General features: G+C 37.3%; 1 non-coding gene across 1 annotated transcript; it reads left to right on the forward strand.

The window, feature by feature from the left end:
* Positions 1-9,076: 9,076 nt before the first annotated feature.
* Positions 9,077-9,204, forward strand: LOC126021198 (small nucleolar RNA SNORA51). The gene has a single exon (XR_007499802.1). It is a non-coding gene; the product is annotated as a small nucleolar RNA SNORA51 (small nucleolar RNA).
* Positions 9,205-9,737: the final 533 nt, after the last annotated feature.

Below are 9,737 nucleotides of genomic sequence, written 5' to 3' on the forward strand. Positions count from 1 at the left end.
TACTTTCCATCCTTTTATTCTAAGCCTGTGCTTATCCTGCATCTGTAGGTGTGTTTCTTGCAGACAGCAGAAGTCCGGTTTATTTTTCCTAATCCAGTTCTCTACTATGTGTCTTTTAATTGGAGAGTTTAGTCCGTTAACATTTAGGGAGATTATTGAGAGAGAGGATTGTTGTGTAGTTGTGTTGTGTAGGGTGGTTTTTGTTACAATCGGGGGTTTGGATTGTGTAATTCGTCTTTGAGTAAGTCGTTTAGGATCAGTTTTGTTTGCACAAATAGTTCAAATTCGTTCTTCTTTGAGAATGTTTTTAGTCTATCCTCCCATATGAATGTAAGTTTTGCTGGGTATTGGACCCTAGGTTGGAAATTTCTTTCATTCAGTCGTTTAAATATGTCATTCCATTGTCTTCTTGCTTGAATTATTTCAAATGGGAGATCTGGTTTGATTCTTATGTCCCTACCTTGGTACTTGAGGTTTCTTTTCTTCCTTATTGCTTTAAGGAGTTCTTCTTTCTCTTTGTTTTTTGCTAATTGGAGTACCATGTGTCTTGGTGTTTGTTTATTGGGGTCTATCTTATTGGGAACTCTTTTTATTTCCTGTATTGGCATTGCAGTATCCTTCCAGAGGGTGGGGAAGTTCTCCGCTATTATCTCTCTGACTACTTGTTCTTCCCCTTTCCCTACTTCCTCCCCTTCTGGTATACCCACAATTCTTAGGTTGTTTCTTTTGTCCTTGTTCATTAGATACTGGACCTTTCCTTCCAGTGCTTTGCCTTTTATTTCTTTGTTGGTTTCTTGATCATTTTTTGTTTGCAGTTTTCCTTCGAGTTCTTCAATGTGTTTCTCCAATTCTGTGTTTCTGCTTGTAAGGCTTGTTACTTTGTCTGTTAATTCCTTCACTTCTTTTTGTATGGAATCTCTCATGTTCTTTAACATTTCTTCTTTAATTTGGCTGATTTGTTCATCCATAGATTTCTTATACTCGATAGCTAGGGTTTCTCTCATTCCTTTTATTAATTCTTGCATTTCCTTCCTCATGGCTGCTTTTAGGTCTTCATCGCGTGTATCTGTGCGTTTTGGTGGACTTGGAAGCTTGCAAGACTTTGTCACCATATCTCCAGATATTAGTGATCTCCTTGATTTATGCATACTTCTTTGTATTTAATGGTGTGTTTTAGAGTGCTGTGCTTCTAATTTTCACCTGTTTTGATCCCGTGTGGTGTGGGAGTTGGTTCCCTCCCTGAGGGTGGTTCTAGAGGGACTTTTGGGTGAACTCGCTGAGGTTTTGATCCTCCTGTACTCTTTATGTGGCCTGGTTAGTTGTTTTCCCCTTTTGTTGGCAGCTAGTACTGGCCCTTTCCTGACCACAGTGGTGGGGGGCACTGTTTCTCCTCTCCTTTTTCTCCTCTCCTCTACTACTTGGAAGTCAGTCTTCCTCTTAATATATGTCAGCAGGTGTAGTTCCGCTTCTGGCCACACTGGTTGCAGGCGCTGTTGAGCCTGACTCTCTGTTCCCTCCCTTATCTGGGGGTCAATGAAGCTCTGCTCCTCCGAGTTACCGCGGAAGAAATTCCCCCAGTCAAGCCCTCCCGGTAGCTGCTCTCAGCCCTAGGGGGGGTCTCCGGTCCACTCTGGGGCTCGGGGCTAGGTTGCTCTAGGTTACCAAAAGGTCCAGGGGGCAGGCCCAAGCTCACCTAGTCTATTCGTCCCACCTGTCCCAGCTGGGCAGGTGACTCCGGCCCACTAGGTACTAGGGAATGTCCTCCCCAGTCTACGCTCGGGTGAGGTGGGATGAACTCTGGGGCCTGGAAGTTGAGGCAACGGGTGGTGTGGTCTCTGTGCCAACCAGCTGGCCTCTGCAGTCTATGGGGGGGGTCGCGCGCAGGGTGGCTGGCGGCTGCGGGTCGTCCACCTGTGAGCGCCCTAGGAGAGTGCACTCACCCTGGACGCCTGGGGTCCCTACTCCCCGGTTGGCGCGGCTGGCCTCTGCAGTCTATGGGGGGGGTCGCACGCAGGGTGGCTGGCAGCTGCGGGTCGTCCACCTGTGAGCGCCCTAGGAGAGTGCACTCACCCTGGACGCCTGGGGTCCCTACTCCCCGGTTGGCGCGGCTGGCCTCTGCAGTCTATGGGGGGGGTCGCACGCAGGGTGGCTGGCGGCTGCGGGTCGTCCACGTGTGAGCGCCCTAAAAGAGTGCACTCACCATGGACGCCGGGGGTCCCTACTCCCCGTTGGCGCGGCTGGCCTCTGCAGTCTATGGGGGGTCGCGCACAGGGTGGCTGGCGGCTGCGGGTCGTCCACGTGTGAGCGCCCTAAAAGAGTGCACTCACCATGGACGCCAGGGGTCCCTACTCCCCGATGGCGCAGCTGGCCTCTGCAGTCTATGGGGGGGGGGGTCGCGCGCAGGGTGGCTGGCGGCTGCGGGTCGTCCACGTGTGAGCGCCCTAAAAGAGTGCACTCACCATGGACGCCGGGGGTCCCTACTCCCCGTTGGCACGGCTGGCCTCTAAGAAGTCCTTTGTTTTAACTCACTGAATAAACTCCCTGAAACCCGACATTTAGTCTCTATTGTTTTTTATTTGTTTCTGAACAAGTTTATCACTGAAACAAATGCCTACATTGAAAGAAGAGTTAGTTGATTGATAGTCTTAATTTGACACAGCAATGATTTTTATCTTTACAAAAGATGAAAAGTAATTAAGTGAAACATGAGTTTGTTGTGGATAAAATTCATGTTTATAGAATCAAAGATGTGACTGAGATTTAAAAATACAAGTCATTCATTTTAGAATGACTTTTAGAATCAAAAGTCTAATTGTAGAGAGAAGCAGATAGGTGTCTATGGTTTAATATACAATGCCAATATGTTTATTATTTACCTTGACAATGTGATACTATTGTTCAAACACCATATTAATAAGAACTTTCTATGTATGTTATATGCAAAGTGGACTTGGAATGGTGAATCTTATTCTCAAACTTGGATAGGGGAATTTGTTACATCATTTTCTACAACATGAAAACTGATGACATTTTATTATTTATTTATGTATTTATTTATATATATATTTATTTATTTATTTATTGGTTTTGAGGCCACACCCGGTGATGCTCAGGGGTTACTCCTGGTTCTGCACTCAGAAGCCGGTCCTGGTTCTGGGGACCATATGGGACTCCATATAGTCCCAAAAGAGGTCCATCCTGGGTCAGTGGCACGCAAAACAAATGGCCTACCGCTGTGCTATTTTTCCAGCCCCCAAAATGATGACATTTTAAAAAGAAGTTATGATAACCATGACGAAGAGAATGGTATGTTTAAGTGATATTTAAAAAGTAGAAAAAGGAAGATCACATGATGGATAGACGAGAAATAAGAAGTGAGTAAAACATAAACTACAGAAGATCACTGCTCAGGGCTTACTCAAAGCTCTACATAGGGACCACTCTTCCTTGTGAAAGGCAAGTACCTAACACATCTTATATCTTCTGGCCTAAAAATTGCTATAGTTTTTATAGAGGTCAATGGTCAAGAAGTTCTCCGGGTTTACTTGTATCTCGGGGATCACTCTTGGTGGGGCTCAAGGGAACATATGTGATGCAAGGATTGAATTTGGGTCACCGTATACAAGTCAATTGTTTCAACCCCAAATTGCTAGATTTTAAAGATTTCTAACAAATATCATTAAATAGCTCATTAGGAATTTCTTGAGGTCTTCAGAGAAAAAAAAATCATTTGGTTTGAAATGCCTTGGAAAATCTGATCTTAACAAGAATGCTTTCTCAGAATATGATTTTGTGGCATTACTTTTAAATTTTGATCACTACTGCTTTATTAATTTTTTTTTTGGTTTTTGGGTCACACCCGGCAGTGCTCAGGGGTTATTCCTGGCTCCAGGCTCAGAAATTGCTCCTGGCAGGCACGGGGGACCATATGGGACACCGGGATTTGAACTGATGACCTTCTGCATGAAAGGCAAATGCTTTACCTCCATGCTATCTCTCCGGCCCCTGCTTTATTAATTTATTAATTTCTTCATGGTATTTAGGGCACTAGGAATTTATATTATTATGTTGAAGAATATAATCCTTTCAATTTTGTATATTGAAATATATATATTTCCTTTTGGAAAAATAGAAAAACAACCTCAGGCAATGGACTTCAAAACTTATTTGTGTAGTCTATGAATCTATTGATTATTACTAAGTTTAGTCATCTACTTAGTAATTCAAACATCATATTTATTGTAAATAAAATGGATACATTTTTCTCTTTATCACTTAAGTAGTTTATATTTTCCTGGGCTTATGACAATGATAATAACAAAGTCTGATATATATGTGGTGATTTTTCTGAATCTAGCATTGTTTTATCATAATGTCTATGAAATAATATATTACCATTCAGAAACCTGTAAGAAATAAGGATAAAATAAAAATATAAATAAAGAGAAACATAGGACATGTAAGGCTTCCATAAATTCTCAGGTACATAAAAAGTACATTGGTGGTACTCACCTTCCAGTCACTCTTGACATGGGTGAGTCTTTGACAGAGTTTCCAGGCACTGTTAGTATTTAAACAGAAATATTAAAGTTAAAGAAAATGTAGCTTATGTGCTCCCATAACTTTTTAGAATACAAACCAACCAACAAACAAAGAATACCCACAAGCCATTCAGGAACCTCATGTGTTTTTCAAATTATTTTTAATAGTGGTCAATCACAATGGTACTTCCTAGCTATTCCCAACATATAGAAATGGGGGCTTCCCATCCACGAAACATCCAGGCTGGTCTATAACATCACCTGGAAGCAATCCTCTACCACGGAAGACCCTACACTGCTCAGATATCCACCTGCTCAAAAGAGACTTCCCTTAACACTGAGAAGACTTAACAACAACAACGACTGCTTACAGGACAGGGCTCCCTGCATTGCCCTTTGATTGTGAGGTGAAACGAGAGGACGCTCCACATCCTGACTTCAATGTAAGATATGCAGATTCCAGGATTTTTAATACAGAAACATGATACCAACAACAGAGACTGTGTGAAAAACAAAAGTGTGTTGGCACTACAGACAATGTCTTGGATTGGACGTTCTAGTTTGCCTGGAGTCTAGAGTTGGTCTTGTGCCAGGAAACTTCAGGGGTAGGGTCTCTTTGTATTTAGGCCAAGGTTATTCCTTTCCATGTCCCTCATATTTTGGTGGGCCTATGAAAACAACAATTGCCACTCTAACACCATTTTTACTGTGATCATTTGACTCTAATCCTTAAAAAGAACCCACTTAAAATTTGAGGTTAACTTAAGCTAATATGCCTGTATATGGAAATGTAAAAAAATACTATGCCTGTAATGTTTAAGGAGTTACGTAAGTTTTATGGCTTTAGATTGCCTTGTGTGCTGTTAAGAAATATTATAATGTGTTACAATCTGGGGACTTGAGGGACAAAGTAATTGTACATGGATTCTGTCCTAATTATCTTAATGTTCTTTGGCTGAAATTTCAAAGTTAAGATATCAGCAAAAGGACTTCTGAGAATTATGTTATGGGTGATTGTCCTTCCACTGTAACTTTACCTTGTCCTCTTTCTTTGCATCCTTGTTCTCATAATTAAAAATAAAAAAATTAAAAAAAAATTAAAAAATGGGGGCTTCTAATGATTATGCACTCATGTGATAAACATGTAATCTATCACTTGAGTTAACTTTCAAGCCCCATACCAGCTTTTCAAAGCACTTCTTTAAGAACATATATTATATTCAGTGGCATAGGGATAGGCAGAATAACAGCTTATATTTTTTTCTGAAAGATTAATTATTTTGAATTCTTTTCACTCAATCCTCTTTGATCCTTTCATTGCTCAGACCTAATAGAGTATGTGTCCAAGTTATTCATGAATTTTGATAGAAAAATTCAATATTTTACATTTATCTTGACTTTTAACATAAAATATATTAAACCCTGCTTTATATTATTTTACTTTCTGTTAGAGTATGAGATTGACAATTACTTATATTTGAAAAATTCAAATAAGTTAAGAAGGTTTAATCAACATAATATGCATTAAAAGAAGAGATTCATAAAACAGCTAATAATAGACCTGATGAAATTAATTTTTGGCAAAACAATTTATAATAGAAGATATTAACATTCCCCCTTCATCATTGTACAGGTTACATAAAGAGGAATAAGGAAATAAGGTTCTAGAACAATAGTATGGTGGATATAAGGGAAGAAAATAGTACAGTAGATATAAAAAATAAGGAAATAAAGTTCTAAAACAATGGTATGGTGGATAGGGTGTTTATTATGCACATGACTAAACTGTTTTTGATCACTGGCACCCCATAAACTCTTCTGAATCCAATATGAAATGATCCCTGAGTGTAAAGCTATGAATAAGTCTTGAGTACCTCTATGCATTGATCTCTCTATCACTCTTTCTCTCATACACACAAATACACACCTACATACAAATCAACAAAAGGAAAGAAAAAAATCATTTAATCTTTTCAATAGATATAAAGAAAGCTTTTGGCAAGATTCAATATACACTCAACTTAAATTTCAATAAATAGAGATAGGATAAATATACATAAATAGGAATGACAGCTTACAACATACCTATTTCTAAATCCCTACTTAATATCGATAAACTGAAAACTTTTTGTCTGAGATCAGGCAGAATACAAGAATGTCCACTTGTTCTATCATTTTTTCATGAATTCTTTCAAGTTCTTGTCATAGCAGGTAGCCAGAAAAACTAAATCAAAACATTCAAATTTGGTAAAAGTTAATCTATCACTTTCTTGATGATAATATAATATGTACAGAGGCTTTATAAAAGCCCACTTCAAAACTCATAGAAAAATAAACCAATATCATAGAATTTAGGCTACAGAAATAAAATTTATTATTTTTCCTCTATAAAAAATAATAAACTAGAAGAGTAATAAATAAGATGATAAGTACTTTAAGATTCCCGAAATATCAATTTTCCAAATACCTTATTGACAGTTTCTTTTAATTGAAGCACTGAGATAAACAAAGGTGTTCTCAGTTGAGTGATACAATATTCCAACACCCTTCTCTTCACCAATTTACATTTTCCAAACCCAGCTTGCCTATCTATCACTTATCTATCTATCTATCTATCTATCTATCTATCTATCTATCTATCTATCTATCTATCTATCTATCATCTACCTGTCTGTCTATCTATATCCATCATCTATCTATATATCTATCTCTATCTATGTATATATCTATTCATCCATCCATCCACCCATCCATCCATTCATCCATCCATTCATCCATCTATCTCTATCTCTATTTTCTCTCCTCTTATTATTTTAGGCCTTGTAATTTGCAATACTATTACTCAAAGGGTATCTTGCATATTAATTTACGTCTTTTCAGTACTCAAACACATATTTTAAGTTTGGTTGTTGTACTTTGGATTTCATGCTTTACCTGTTGTTTGCTTATATAAATAGATGATAGATAGATACATAGATAGATACATATATAGAAAGAGAGATAGATGGTTTAGATATATAGATATGGCACACTTCTACCTCACTGATTTACCAGAGTCCCTTGACAACTGCCCCTGTTACTTTAACTAGGCCTCTTCTTACTTTATCTCTTACTGTTTTCCTTGTCCTTGCCCCTATAAGTACTATCAAGTGTAATCTTATGTTAACATGCACTTCCTTGACCAGTTATATCAACAGATAGTGAAATTATCTTGTGTTTGCACTTCTTACTTCTCTTAACATTAAGTGCATAATTTTTATGTTCCTGTAGCTGCTTGGTAAACCTTTATGTATATATATCACACCTGCATTATCCACTTATCTTGGAACTTTCCTTTGTGCAACCCTTAAGTGCTGTGATGTTGCATTTTAATCGTCATTTGTCTTTTATTTTATTGATTTTTCTTCTGTTTTGTTTTTTGGGTCAACATTTATCAGTAGCATGCCATTTAATTCTACATATTTGTGAATATTTAAATTTTTATAATTTATTTAATATGAAATATAACTGGTTGAAAAAGATGCTTGGTATGATTCAATCTTGAATTTACTAAGAAATATTAAAATTCTTGTTCTAACATATGTTCTTGAAAAGATCCATTTGGGAAGATCCATTTGGGTAAAATAAATATTTTGTTTATGTGTAATAATATGTGTATTACTATTAAGCTAGAATTGTCTAACATGTCATTTACTCTGTATTTTTGTTAAATTTTTAGTCTTAATTATCCACTACTTCATATGGGGTATTATATCCTATACGTTATATTTTTACTTCTCCCTTAAACCTATTAATATTTCATAAATATATTTAGATGTTCTTGTGATGTATGCATATCGTCAAATGTATTATTAAGTTGTAGTAATGACCAACTGCATATGTTTTACCCACTATTTTTGGTTTTTGTTGTTATTTTGTTTGTTTTTAGACCACACCCGGTGACAATCAGGGGTTACTCCTGGCTATGCGCTCAGAAATTGTTCCTGGTTTGGGGCTTCATATGGGATGCCAGGAGTTCGAACCTTGGTCTGTCCTCGGTCAGCCACAAGCAAGGCAAGTGCCCTACCATTGTGCTATTGCTCCAGCCATTGAAAATATATTTAATAATAATCTCCTTGGGGTGCTTTTATATCAACTATATTTATTTTCTATTATTAATTTAAATATTTTCTTTGAAAGACATTATTAAGAATAAAAACTTTTGTTATTATCTTCATTATTTTGTTTTTGTTTTAATCAGTGTTTACTCTTTGCTCTGTACCCAAGAATAACTCTTGGAGGACTTGGAAGACTCCCTATGTAGTGCAGTGGATTCAACCAGGTAGGCTTCAAGGCCACTTTGTTCCTGTTATCTTGACTTTTTGTGGCATAATAGAAATTAAGTGGAAAGTAGAAAGCCTGCCTAGAGTACAGACCAGTGTGGGGTGCAGAGGAGGGACACTTGGGATATTGGTCATGGTAATGTTGCACTGGTGAAGGATTATATATATACATATATATATATATATATATCAAAAAAAGAAAAGAAAAGATAAGACCTCCCAATTCTTACCAAGTGTTCTTTACACTGACTATATAGAAAGAGGAGGTATAGTAAATGCATCCCATATACACCTCAACACAGGCCCTTTGCCTGGTCTGTATTGTGAATTGGGGGACAAAAAAATAGAAATTAAATGGAATTTCTATTCATTGGAATGGTTAAGAAATACAATGAAATGGCTAAGAAATTTAGTGGAGTGTGTAAGACCCCAATTTTTAGGAAAAAGTTATCTTTGAATAATTACTACTTCCTCTTTCATTCAGTCTCAATAGTAATGATTATTTATTCTTTTCTTAAATAATTTCTTTATTTAAGCACCATGATTACAAACATGTTTGGAGTTGGGTGTAAGTAATGATTATTGAATCAGAAAGAATGCCCTCCATTTTGACTGATGTTCCATTTTTAGGAAACAAGTAGGTCTTGAAACTTACTTAGGGTCTTTAGAGTAATCACTTCTGCCTTGCAATTAGTAAAGAAAAATTTTTGAATTGTGTCATTGGGATTGTCTATCTAGAGCCACATCTGAGCTTTATTAATTTTTACAGGCAAATAGTTTGCTGAAATCAACTGAAATGAACATTCCAAAAGTAGAGGGAAATCATGAACTATCAACCAACTTGCCTTTTCTTTAATGCTGTATGCCATTTATT

This window comes from Suncus etruscus, chromosome 10 (assembly GCF_024139225.1).
Source record: "Suncus etruscus isolate mSunEtr1 chromosome 10, mSunEtr1.pri.cur, whole genome shotgun sequence".
NCBI lineage: Eukaryota > Metazoa > Chordata > Mammalia > Eulipotyphla > Soricidae > Suncus > Suncus etruscus.